Raw genomic sequence first — 14,164 nt, forward strand, 5'->3', positions numbered from 1 at the left:
AGAGGCTATATATAATTATATACCACTTATATATTATAAATTGGCATAATACTTTTCAGTCATTTTGGCCCACGGCATCAACTGTCATCAATATGTTCACACTCTGTTATTTAGAGTCAACGACATTACACTGCAGATGGCCTATTGGATAAAGATGTTCATCGTAGGGTTAGTTAGTTAGCAGGGGGCAGGGGCAGGAGGCAACTTAAATGTCCAAACAGAAAGGGAATGATTAGGTATCCTGGTTAAAACCTCAGGCCCTTCAGTCGGACCCCGGCAGAACCCCAGCTCTGCCACTTGCAGGCTGCGCTACTAACGCTCCCCAAAATTTCTCATCTGAAAGAAGTAAATAGTATCACCTGCCATCCTAAAGTTGTGAAAAATAAACGCGATAAACATGAGAAGTGCATGGCAGTCAGCTTAGCATATAATAAACAGAGAAACACGTTCGATGTTATTATTCCTTCTACTTGATGAAACACCAGTTAGCTGGCCAGGAGAAGCTGAACGCATGAAACAAAAGCTGGGAGAGAATATTTAGCGAAATACTGATGACTTATTAAGTTGGAAAAAATTCCCACTCACAAACATTATATTGGCACTACGATTGTAATAAATCATCTGTCTCTAATAAACCGTAGGCGACCGCGGGGATCCTGGAGGCATCCAATGAGCTCGACGGAGTTTTGTTAAGGTGAGACGATTATGGATAAATTATTTTCTTTTTCATCTTCCTATAAACTTGTAATCTTATTTTCACATACAAAAACAAAGTCGCAAAGCTGGAAATATCCTCTTTCAGCCTACGAGTTCCAGTTTTTGATTCAGAAGCCAGGAGAGGCGAGAGCCGGCAGCCTAGGCGGCCGGATCCCTCCTCGCTCATTGTCCCTGACCGTCGGCGAGGCCAGCAGGCCAGTCACCTCTCCTGGTGATGCCTAAAAAGGCTCCATCTTTTCAAGCTTTCTAACTGAATTCACGGGCACGTTGACGGTCTCCTATTGTCCCCACCCTTACAGATTCTGTCCCTAATCATACGGCACGAGCAGGTACACAAAGGAGCCACAAGGAAGATGGCTTCGACTCTCCTCAGCAAGAAAAGCTGTATTTTCCAGGCCGAGTGTCCCCGAAAGCCTCTTTCCTATTTAAAAGCCCTCCTGTGTGTGCTGATCCAGGCGATGAAGTGAAGTCTTGCTGTTTCACTGCTTCGTGTCCTCTTTGTGCTGGTTACGTCCCCACAGCACCGAGTTTGTGGTGGTGCCCATAAATTACTTTAAGCAGTAAAGTTCTTGAGACCAAAAATGGGGTCCCCAGTGTAAGCCACTGCTGGAGGAAGAGAATATTCTATTAATTTTTCAATATAAGTAGCTAATGGTAGTTGCGACCAAACCTGCTCAGTATAGACTTAAATCAGAGCGAATGAAAACAGTCACACCCTTCGTCTTGGAGCTGGGGAATAACGCAGTCCGCGAACTTTTTATCTGGAATATACTGAGCCATCTACTGCGTGCCAGTCCTTCTGCTAAGAACTGCCCACGAATTCTCACGGCTGAAAAAGAACTTAAAGCTCAGGTCTTCTCGCCCTCCAACAGGTTCTTGGGTCTGATTTGCAACGTCCCCATCAAGAACTCTCACGAGAAAGAGCTCCCAGGTTCCCAGAGCAGTCCGGCCCACTTCGGGATGTTAGCAGGTCATCCCTAGGGCGAGTTCGCAGTTCTCACTCATCTGCTATGCTCAGGGAACTATTGTCAGCTGGCACCCCCGGCTGAGAACACGACTTACTCCTGTGCCTTGCACTGGTGTCCAAGGGGCCTAGCTGTGGTCTCTTACCCTGCATCTGAGCAAAAGTTGCAGCTACGGAAGCTGACAATTCACCCGACAGGCGTTCTGGACTCTGTCACCCAGCCAGAAAGATGAAGTCCCCAGGTTAGTTAACATGGTGTCTACGTGAGCAACTTTAGACACTTCGCTGATATTCAGTCTGTGCATTAAGGAGCCCAAGAGGAGCAAACTAATCTTTCAGGCTCCTGGATGATGAGTCACAGATTCCATGAAAGGCCCAACTTCCAGCCCTTAGCACTGAAGATTAATGGCTTTTCATCCTGAGTGTAGTAAGCGTTTGATCCTCTTGAGGCAGGCACGCTCAGAGGGAGTCCCCACCCAGAGTTACTACCCTGCCCTGGTTGTGAGGAAACGCTTCGCTGAGCAAGCAGAAGGAGGACGTGGAGAAGCCTGTCCGCTGAAAGAAGCAGCCGGAGAGAAAACGCTCATTTAAATTTTTAAAATTTTACATAACTATGCTAGATGACAATGCAGCGATGTGCTTAAAATTCTTTTATGGGACATGGCTTTGAGTTTAGCCTTCTCTGCCCCCTCGAATTATTAGCCAAACGTAAAGGAACGAAAGGATGCTGCTGGACGTGCGTGCAAGAGCTCAGGGCTGCTGCCCACATGCGCCGTGGAAAGGTCACTCGGGAAACCACTTCGGCAAAGCGTAAGAGGAATTTTAAAAAGGGAAGGAAGCGGGATTGAAGAAAGGGGGGCTGCTAAATACGACCCAGAAGATGCACCGTGAGGCTGGGCATCAGGAGAGCCCCTCTGCTCCAAGTGCATGAAGAGTATTTGTCGCCACTGAGCCTGGTCTTCGGTCCATCGCAGTGAGGAAGTTATCAGCAATGTTCTCCCAGGGTTGATACAGGCAATTCCCAGCCCTGGTCACCTCGCAGGGGACTTCCTACCGCAAGAAAGAGAACTGCTGAATTCAAAGTCCTCGAGTCTGTGGTGACCGACTTTTTGACCCAAAAGTCGGGGCATAACTGACCGTCAACTTAGGATATATTGATCTGAACAAAATGGACAAAATATTTAAAACCAAACGGTTCTTGAAAATTCAGGACATATGGCTACCGTCATTGTCCCAAGGTGCCTGGGGGGAGAGAAACAACAAGGCAGCTTGAAAGGCTGGGGTCCCGGCCCAGTGGGCACCTGGGTAGTGATCCTGTCACAGGAGCCTCTTCTTGTCACACTTCTCTCTGAGGCGCCCTCCCAGGGGCTCGGTTTCACCTGGGCAGGGAAAGGCCTATGGTGCTCTAAGAACTCAGAAGCCGGCCCTCCTTCAGCCCCAGAGTCTTTCGGGATGTTGTAGGTGAGAGCCTGCTCTTCTGGGGGTGGAAGAGGAGACAGAGGAGGATAAAGTGTCTGGTAACTCAGCCTCGGTTCTTCTGTCCCTCAAACGTTCTGCTCACTGTGAATCCTGCTTAGCGCTTAGTGAACATGTCCTCGGCAGGAAGGCCGTGGGCAGTTTGTCGCTAGGGCCCCAGGGGCCCTCCCAAGTAGGGTGGAGGCTGTGGATCTTACCCTCACATTAAGCCACTTAAAATATTTCTTCCTACCCCTTAGAATAGTCTACCTCAGAAGAGTTCTGAAAAATACAATTTTCCATCCTGCTACATCTCCATGATCTTTTAGTGTTTCTGACAGATTGATGCCCCTAACGACCATATTGCTCACTGGCCCACCCCTCGGTGAACCCTACCGCGAGCCTGTGGCACACGCTACAACTCCAGGGACACACCCTCAGAGATAAACCTCTGGGCCTGCCTCTCATCTCCAGGGCTCTTGCGAGTGACCCATTGGTCTCGGTCACCCGAATGCCCCAGAACGAGATGAGAGAGGGAGACAAGAGCTGGCCGGCCTCCCTCCCCTCTGGAGGTTGGGTCACGGCCTGGAGACTCTGTGTAAGAGGGAGGAGACCAGAACTGGGTAGGCTCACTTCCCCACGGAGACTGTTTCACACCCAGCAAGCATGTGCCCCAAATTCAGAGCAGCAGCAGGTGCTCCGCAAATATTTACCTAGCAACACGGCAACAGGACAGTACGAGGTAAAGTTCTATTTCGTTTCAAAGACTCACGCCCTGTGCTTCATTCTCTTTGCACACGTAAAAGCTGCGACCTGTGGCTACCTTTCCAAGTGTTAAAGACCACGTGAATGCTGGACCTCTTTAATTTCCAAATCATCCGGTTGTCCAGGATTCGAACATCCAGTGGAGGAAATGAATACTGGAGGTTTGCTTTGGCGCGGGAAGCGAATGGCTGTCACTCGGCCGTGGAGTTCAGGGCATCCTTCCATTCTCGGAAGTGAGGCTCGCAAACACTGCAGGCCTTCCACAGGTACACTAAGGAAACCAAGCATCTGGTGCGTAAACGAATCCGCAAGAACAGAACACGATGGACACCGTGGGGAGAGGAACTAGAAAGCGACCTCCCCACGCTTTCCATCTGCAGCTCAGGGGGAAACTGGACAAACGACTTCAGAGATGAACCGAAGCCACCTCCTCCTGAAAACACGTACGGAACGGTGGGCTTGCCAGTGGTCAGCGGCAATGGAAAGGCTTCTCGAAAGGCAGAGCACATCGAGAGAACATGGGAGGAAGACGTCAGCCACTAAAAACCCACGTGGCAACACAGACATTTGTCCCCATATAAACAGCATTATCAGATGTGCCACGCGACACGCTCTTAAGTTGGAGGGCCTAAACGCAAGACAGACAGGATCGAGCCTTGCATGGCGCCACCTTGTGGTGGATCTTAGCAATGCGAAGGAAAGAGAAGGCCGGCTTTTCCTCTAAGTTAGTTTTGTGAAGTGCCGTTTGAGAACCCTTGGAGCTTCCACTTCCTAATTTAAGACAAAACAAAACGGTCCACGACACATTTTCCATTGGTGCAAGAGTTAATTAATAGCGACTGATATTTCAGTCAGCCATCATAGAACCCAGGAAGAAAATCTGAGGAAAGAATTTGACTACGGGAAAAAAAGATGTTTTTAAATGACAGCCACCTGAGAAAAAACTTTGTTCGGAGGTTCAGGATCTGAAATCTGTGTACCATCTCACGTCTGGATGCTTTAAAAGATAAGAAAATTTTCCCAGATATAGTCATCGATAGGTTGGTTTCCAACACCCTGAAAGGAACTGAAGGTCTGAGCACATGACTCTGTCTTCCTGTTTACTTTGTTATCTTGAGAAAGGGTTGCCCAGTAGGGTCCCCCTGAAGTTCACCCTGAAGGATGCAGGGTGTCCCATTCAGAATTGTTAGAGTGCCTACAGAACTAGAACTGAGGTTTCCTCATTTCTGATGCCATGATCTTTACTGTAGGACTTGGTGCTCAATTTAAACAGTGAACCCGCACGGGTTAGGAGCGGGGTGAAGTTCTGCATTTTGCGTGCTTACAAAATCAGAGCCGTGGCTCCGCGGCTGGGTAGTCGCGGGGAGACACCTGGGCAAGATGCCCGGCCCTGTCGAGCTGGGGACAGGAGAAGCTCCAGGCCGCTCTCGTGATTTTTATGTTGCCGACCTCCTCTTACAGCAAACACACACCACAATCCACCGACACGTAAACCACCCCAGCCCACGAAAGCTTCCTCAGTCCCTCTCTTATTCATGTGGATGCAACAGTGTCAAGTTTACAGAAGGTGAATGCCCTTCCTTGACTGTCTGACTGATGACGTATCTCATCTCCGTGAAGAGCAGATAAATCCAATGCCTGGAGCGTAGTGGCCATTAAAAAAGTTTGAATCCAATGCCTGGAGCGTAATGGCCATTAAAAAAGTTGACTGTGTTTTTTCTACCCGCATCGGAATTCTCTCTTGCCCAAACTCAGTTCTTCTGATCAGATAACGATTAAACAATCTGAATTTACTGAATGCCCACTGGCATGGTTACACATATTCTCACTTGTGCCTAAATCTGTAAGGCCAATATGGCCGGCTGAGGCCAGCCTGCGGGGGACACGGATCGCTGTGGCAGGAAGTCATTCTCCTGAAACAAATGAGCAGTGATGTGCACGAGGAGTCACAATTAGCTCTCGGGGATCTGGGGGTGGGGTGGGAGGGCCTGGAAATGTCTGCAAGGGCCGGGAGGGCATCGAGCTTCAGCTCTCTGGAAAACAGGTGCTGGGCAGAGCTCAAAAGCGGGGACAGAGAGCCAAAGACAATGTCATTGGTCAGGTGAGAGATGGAAGAGGATGTGGGTGGAGAAAAATGAGATGAGGAAAGCAACGTGGTTGGAAGTTGGCCGTCGGCTTCTAAGGAAGGGAGGTCCATCCAAGGAAGCCACAGGCAGCCCAAGCGCAGAAATGGTTTCGGCGAAAACCCTTCCTGCCCTCGCCCCCCCCAATCTCGCCGCTCACGAACATTTTATGGAGGGATGAGACTAAGGGTCTAAAACAAGAAACATTCATTTTTGTTGGTCTTAGCAACCGAAAAAAAAACATCAGAAGGAAACGTCAATTAACACAAGTGACTAAGGGTAGTAAAGGTATGGGGGCGAAAAAGCGTGGGCTTTAGTTGCCCCTTGTCTTCCTGTTCCGTTACCAAAGTACTCCGGGGACATGTCTGTGAGACACCAACCTGGAAGGAAGGGGAGAGAACATGGAAGGAGAAATGCCCAGGGCATAATTAGGCCGCGGGAGGCAAGCTGCAGAGGAGATAATCGCCCTGGGAGAGGCAGTGGAAACAGTCGAAAGGCCCCAAAGAGGGTTTGAAAGGAGCACTGGCAAAGTCATCCCAGGAGAGAAGGGAGACGCCGTGCTGAGGACAGGGGAGGGGCGAGGGGGTGTGGGGGAGGATGGGCGGGCCCGGAGTGCGTGGTGGGGGGGCTCCGCCACGCCCGTGGGTGAATCCCGCCGCTCTGAGGGGTCCTGCGCCAGCTGCTCCCCCCTCCGTGGCCCTCTCAACCAGCTCAGCGACTAAGTCACAAACTCGGCCCAGGTAAAACGGCTGCGGCGAGAACAGATGACACCCTACGAGAGGAAAACGCAAGTACTCTGCTCCCCACCCTTCCACCTCCATCCCCCCACCCAGAGAGAATGGCCCGTTATCATGGCGCCACTGTGTGAATGACGCACTGGGGGTGGGGGGGGGAGAGAAAGGGGGACGGAAGCGAGGCGAAGGTCTTCCGAAGAGCAGGATTCTCCACGGAGCGACAGCTGTTTCCCTCTGCTCCCCACCGCTGCCCACTGTGTGTATAACCCGCTGCTCAGCCGTCTGGTGGCAACGGAGCCCGCCGGGGTGCAGTGCTGGCTCCCCCTGGCCTCCTGAGGTCAGGGCGCCTGGGTCTGAGCAATCTGGGGAGTCACTTTTCTCTGGCCTCCCCACTTCCTCTGCCCAGCCGGCCACCAACTCCGCCCTGACAGGAACACACCTGTCCTGCTGCAGGTGGGGATACAAAGACGGAGCACAGGTAGCAAAAGTGGTCTGTCTCCAGGTGCTTTTCATGCAAAACTCCACAGATATGAAAGAAAATTACTTGGGAAACATTCAGAATGGAAATAACAGGGTAAAGAGTCACTGAATTGAAGAGAGAAATACCTGATATGAAGAATGGAGAGAAAACGTATTTTTTTTGTTAAAAAGTGAATAGAACCACATGAGCTGTGGAATAGCATCAAAAGACTTGCCATTCATCTCACTGAAGTCCCAGAGGTAAGTACTATGTGTGGTAACCACTCCTGGAAATGTTAAAACACTGCCAAGTAATTTTCTTTAACTCTAGCTGATACATCATCAGCCTTTGCTTTCATACCCAACAATTATCTAAGGACGAAGCCAATCTCAAAGTAAATCCTGTACCACTTATGTTTTTGTAGAATCTATCTCAAAACATTTTGAAAATCCGAGTTTTCAAGAATGTTCTCTAAATAAATCAAATCTCAATTGTAAAGGTGAAAATGTAAGTTGATACATAGGTTTTTGCAGATGAATATAAGTCCAACGCATAAACCTTCATTCAGCTCAACAGAATATTTTTATCACAGGTTTGCACTGGAGAGTTCAATTTGAACTTTTTGTTACCAGTCCCTTCACGAACTTTTTCAAAATAGTTGTTTAAAGTAGACTTGCAAAAACAGATGTGTCCATTCACATTTCTAGGAAATTTAAACCCCAAATCCTCACCAAATTATAGCATCAGAAACTCATTTACTTAAGCCATAGAAATCTCTTCAAAAATTACATTTGATGTTATGTCTTTAGTTTTTAGTCAAAGGTTGATAACAGAAAGGGCCTTGTGAAGACTATCTGCATTTTTCTGCCAAACTGCTAAAAGTGTAAAGAGATTGTCCATTATACAAATTTCACGATGTAAATTCCAAAAGGCAATTTCTCTCTCCTGATAAACTAGGATGGGCGCTTTTGTTTGATAATAAAAACTAAAGTTCAGTGATGCCCAGCCGAGGCAGCATATTAGAATCACCAGCTTTTATAGCTCGGGGTTCAGGCCCTACCCTGGACCAGCATAGTCAGAACCCTGGGGAATGGAACTCAAGACATCAACGGTTTTTAAAATATCCTCTAGGTGCTTCCAATGTACCCCTGAAACTGAGACCCCCTGCTACAGTTTATCATTTTACCCTTTTGCAAACACCTTTATTTCTAAGAAATTCAAAGCTAATTTCCTTATAATGTGTCCTCTGTGGTTTATTATTTTCTATTTGCCTTTTTAATTGTCATCAAACATGCCTTATAAGTCACCTCGAACCATTTGGGGAAGCAGATAGAGAATAAACCCTAATTTTTTTAAAAAAGTCATTTATGATTTCACGGAAATCCTTCTAAAACCTTTTTTGTTTTAAAATCTCTAGTGGTTCTTTGGATAACAGTTCCCATGAATTTATCTTCTGGTGTATGAAGCCATGCTAACCTTCAGGTGTTCAAAAACTAATTTCCTTCGAGCTTTAAATGACAGGCCCCCATTCTAATGTTCTCGGATGTAGTAAATACGCTCCACATTAGTTTTCCACTGCTACGCAAAAAATTGCCACAAATTAATGGCTTAAAACAAAACACAGTAGTTGTATCTCACAGTTTCTGAAAGTCAGAAGTGCGGGCTTACCTCGCTTCTCCACGCGGGGCCTCGGGAGGCTGACATCTAGGTATTGGCCGCGGTGGGTTCCCAAATGCAAGCCTGACTTGAGAAGAATCAGCTTCCACATGGCTGCCATGGCTCTAAAATTCACGGTAGCTTGTATCCTCCAAGCGAGTGGTGGACACAGGGGTCCTGCAGCTCCGACTCGCACTTCAGGGTGATTGGCACCTTCTTCCAAAGGGCTCGCCTGACTGCACACACAGCCCCCCAGGTGCAGGTGTTCCTCTGTTTCGGGTGAGGGTGTTGCGTTTGTGTGTTTGTCATGTTTTGTGAGGATAGCCTAGCATTTAGTAACCAACACAGCAGGCCACCGTACGCAGCCTACAGTGAAGTCTGATTCTTTTAACGAGGTATCTGACCACGTAAGGCTTATTTAGGGTATCTTCTCTCAATTCAGGAATTTAATTTGCCCACGCCTTTACTTCATATATTAGTCTGCTTGGGCTGCCATAACAAAACGCCACATGCTGAGGGGTTTTAAACGATGGAAATTAATTGTCTCACAGTTCTGGTGGCTGGAAATCCGAGATCAAGGTGTCTGCAGGGCTGGTTCCTCCTGAGGTCTCTCTCTCTTCTTGGCTCCAGATGTGTCTTCACATGGTTTTTCCTGTATGTCCAAATTTCCTCTTCTTACAAGGAAATTGAATAAATCAGATTAGGGTTCACCCTCATGGCCTCATGTCAACTTAATCATCTCTCTAAAGGCCCTATCTCCAAATTCAGTCCCGTTCTGGAGTACTGGGGGTTAAGGCGTCAACATATGAATTTTGAGGGCACACAATTCAGCCCGTAATACTTCACTGCCTACTCACAGTCACTTGAAATATCCTTGAATCTATCTCCATGTATTTTATATTTCATTATCTGTAGGTTACTAATCATTTAATTCTTTGGCGCCTGCCCTAAGGGAACTTGTAATATAAACTAAACACCAGGGACAGCTAAAAAATAATACAAGTAGAGAATTCACTGCTAGTTTGGACAAGGTGGACTATAGTTGTCTAGAAGTTGAAAGAAAGATGAAGATCGAAGGCACAGTAGCTTAGTGGTCCAGCAGAGCCTCCCGAGCAGGACTGGTTTGCGGACACTTGTTTGAGGCCTGATGTTTCAATAGTTGTTCTAAACTCCAGTGGTACTTGAGAATTAGCTGGGTGAATCTAAAAATACTGAGGCCCCAGAAATTTCAGCTTAATTGCTCTAGCTGGGTGCTTTCCATTGGTATTTAGAAGGAATGATTCTCTCTCTCTCTCTCACTCCCTTACTCCCTCCCACCCCCCCTCTCTTTTGGTGGTGAGAATGTGTAACCAAGGCTGAGAAACACTGGTTTAAATGGATAGATGACAGAAAGGAGAACATTCCAGGGAAGGAGAAAGGGCAGAAGATGTGAGGAGGGGCGTGAAAGCAAGACTAACATGGTATATTTGAAGGTCAGTGAGACAACGTACCTGCCCAGGGCTGTAGATATGTTTGGGAGTAGTGGGAAATAGCTTTACATAGTGTGGAGTGACATCATGATGAGGCTTGCTGTGTATGGACAGGACGAAGGCGGAAACCAAGTTAACGAGCTCAGTTGGTGGTTATTACAGAAAAGTAAGTGTAAGAGAATGAGGGTTCTGAGGGTTCTGAGGGTCAGAACCCTCATTCTCTTACACTTGCTTGTGTCCCAGAGCCACCACGCAAATGCAGGCATGGCATCAGGGTCTGGAGGAAAGGACTGGTGGGACCTGCCGAGTGGGTAGGTTGGTAGTGATATAAATACAGGAGGATGTGGAAAAGGTTGAGTTAAAAAAAATAATAAAAGAAAAAAAAAAAGGCTGAGTTGCAAATAGTTCCAAGGTTTCAAGGCTGGCGGTTTGAGAATGTACTAGTAACAAAACGTTGATGAGTAGAATGCACTGTTGGTATAGAATAAAGAGCATGAATTTGGGTAGAGCATGAGCTGCTTCTATGAGATTTCGACTTTTCTTAAGTCAGGACCCTTCTTAAGTCAGGGAATCACACTTATTTACTCATACCTAGCATGGCACCGTGTCTGTAACGACGGCTCAATACACTTCGGGTGACTAGAGTTAAGTGAGGTAAAGTTGGACCACCTACGAAGACATCCAGGTATGAAACTGTACACGACAGAAACAGGCAATGAACGCCGAAGAGATGAGTCAGGTCTGAGGCCTCGAGCAGGGCAGAACCGTCTGGGTGGTGTCCTGGGTCTCCAATGAGGAGAACGCAGTCCTGGGTGAGAATCTGCAGAACAGTCTGCAGCCAGCACCCTCTCTCGCCTGTTGTCTCCTCACCCCGTGTCGACTCCCTTTGCTGGTTCCTCAGTTTTCCTTTGGAGAACTTCCCCTCTCCCAGTGCGTGCGGTCTTGTTGGGACTGTCGATCAAAGTGCCCTGCCCCACTCTGGCTGGGGTTTCGAACCACTATTTAAACACAGCACCCCTCCCCCATGCATTACAGTGAACCTGTCCTTGAGGCCTCCCTGGACCTTCCACTGAATTTCTAGAGAACTGCGGTTCCTGTTGTTCAAACTAGCAGTAATTGCCCCTTGACCCAAGCCGAGGGCCAATCACGCTCTCCCCTGGGACTCTGAGTTCTGGAGCAGAGTAACCGCAGTACTGAAGCCAGAATCTCTTTGGCTCACGACCCGGCGGACCTCTGGAATTGCTTGGGTCCCTGTCTTCTCCACAGCCTGCTTATCCAGCTTTGGGGCTAATTCCCTGAGGGACCTCATACCCTTTCAGTACATCCCCTTCCCTGTAGTTAACCAGAGTTAGTTTCTGTCACTTGCAACTAACGCTTCTTAATGGATCGACCACATTTCTTCCCATTATTCAAATTTTGCCACAGCTTTTTTTTTTTTTTTTTGGCATGCAAGATCCACAAGTGAGCACGGTGTCGCACCCTGGAATTTTCATCTCTCCTTTTCTAAGTCTCATCCCGGGGATTCTCATTTCAATTGCAAAGAAAACTTCATGGCAACCAAGTGATGAGAAGCAGCCATCTGACACCCTCGTGCCTTCATTTCTCGTACCTACTCATTTACTGAAAGAGGCACCTGGGATCCTTCTGTACTGGGCTACGTTTTAAGTTGTCTGTTTAAAATGTTGTATCTCTTCCTACTCCATTTATTTCTCCAGTTCTAAATTCCCTGGCCACCAATGTCACATGCCCTTAAAGAGTATTTGAGGATGTGCCCCTCCATCCCTTCTTTCCTAGCTCTATCTCAATGTCTTCTTTCTTTGGGCGACTGGTTTTTTTTGTTGTTTTTTTTTTTTTGTTTTTTTTTTTTTATATTTTTTACTGAGAACAACAATGCTGTTAGCATTGCCAATGTGCATATAGGAGGCTCTGCTTCTCTTATACGTGAAAGAAACAGATATTAATTTCAGCTGTGGAAGGCAGGGCTTCCATTGTGCCTCGAGATAAAGGCCTTTTACTGGACTGGAAACAAACGCCCCTAAAAGCGATGCTGTTACCTGGTATTTATGCAATACTTTCCTCTACAAAGCAATTTGTAGACATTAAAGAATAAGCCAGCAGTTCTTCCCACGAGAAAAAAAAAAATGTATAATGCTGGATGTAATCCCGTCCTGTTCCTCAGACCTAAACAATGGACCCTGCATACAAACTGTGGCCGAACGAGATGCTTTCTTATGAGGACAAAACGGGGAAAGGTGGCAGGACAAAGAGAATCAGAAAGAATGAAGAGACCTACCATGGATCTAGTGACTATTATGAGCCTGGGAGGGCGGCTTGGAGAAAACCCTTCGGGCCTGGCTCTGCGTCCATTGAGCCTACGTGAGGACGCACTGAGGAGCTTCCAGAGACTAGGTCACGCCCAGTCAGCCCGAAGCTGTGACATCGCATCTGCCAGTGCTCTGGCCTTTGTGGTACTGAGCCACTTCCTTATTCCACGCGCCGGTGTCACCTGGCACGCCAAAACGAACCAGTTTTAAATTAACATTTGTAGGTGCACGTACACGTACGCGTGCGTACGTAACATCCGGGCTCTTTCTTGCCCTTTTGCTCCCCGTCCCCCCTCTTATTGGGACCCAGGGGCTGGGGAGGGAGGGAGGTACTGAACCACGCCTATCGGCGTTACACAAGAACGTATGTGACTGGAAAGAATGAGATTAAGGACTGGCTTCCTCCTTCTGAAGGAATCATCCCATCAAAAGGGAGGCGAGCCTGCACCTGCTCAGAGAAATCGCGGGCTGAACTCCTCAGCAGGCAGACGCCCCGCGGACTGCAAATAAAAGCAGGGCGTGAAGGCAGGAGCCAAAGCCGTCCACCGCTTTGCACGTCTTCTTTAAAGACTCCTGTATGTCTGGGTTTACTCGCTCACAAAGTATCCTTTCTCTCAGCCACAACCAATGACCGTGAACCAGTCAGGGAGATCCCATACAGAAAGTATAACCCCTTTCCACAAGCCCCCTTCTCTCACTTCTCAAATGTCACACGAGGATAGTGCCACTGAAGAAAACAGACATGCAATGAGCCACAGTTAGGGCTGCTCGTGGGCTGGACGGGCACTTGCATAATGGGCCACAACGGAAGAATTATTTTTCTTTTTTACTATATAAAGTCCTCTTCCCATAAACGCAATCACTTATGTTAAACCATTTTCAATTTATCGAAGTTCGCCTTCCAGACCTTCTAAACGCAACCATAAATCAAGGCACATCTCCGTTCACTGTTTGGCTGTTCACGCGTAGGCACCCACGTTTCCTCAGACATTCTGTACGTGCAGGTGGCCCTCTGCCACCATGGGACTTTAACTCTCCTCAGGGTTAGGGGCTGCTGCCCCTACCAATCCACGGCTTTCCAACGCTCAAACTAAAGCAATCAAAGCAGCAGGGAAAGGGAGGATCCAAGAGAAGAAACAGCGACCAAGAACTCAAAGACAAGTGGAAACTCTTCAGTGTGCATGCAGCTCCTGAGGCAGCCACCAGATGCATCACCGTCGACCTGTGTGTGAGCGCAGGGCGGGAAGAAAGCGTGCCCGCCCGGGATCAACGCACGAGCTCTCAGATTCAGCCCCCACCCCACAGGTGTGCAGTTCTCAAGGTAGTGAAAGCTGAGTGAGCTATTCAATCAGAATCTACGTAGACAAGACCACGAGGGCACTGTGCCCAGCCCCGTGGCTTCACTATTGCTTTAGCAGAAAGGACCTCGTTATACCAAAAAATTAACACCATAAATATACACACGTGGAACCACGAGTATTGTCACTAAACTGTAGA

The sequence above is a fragment of the Rousettus aegyptiacus genome, unplaced genomic scaffold, assembly GCF_014176215.1.
Source record: "Rousettus aegyptiacus isolate mRouAeg1 unplaced genomic scaffold, mRouAeg1.p scaffold_m13_p_10, whole genome shotgun sequence".
In the NCBI taxonomy this organism is placed as follows: Eukaryota; Metazoa; Chordata; class Mammalia; order Chiroptera; family Pteropodidae; genus Rousettus; species Rousettus aegyptiacus.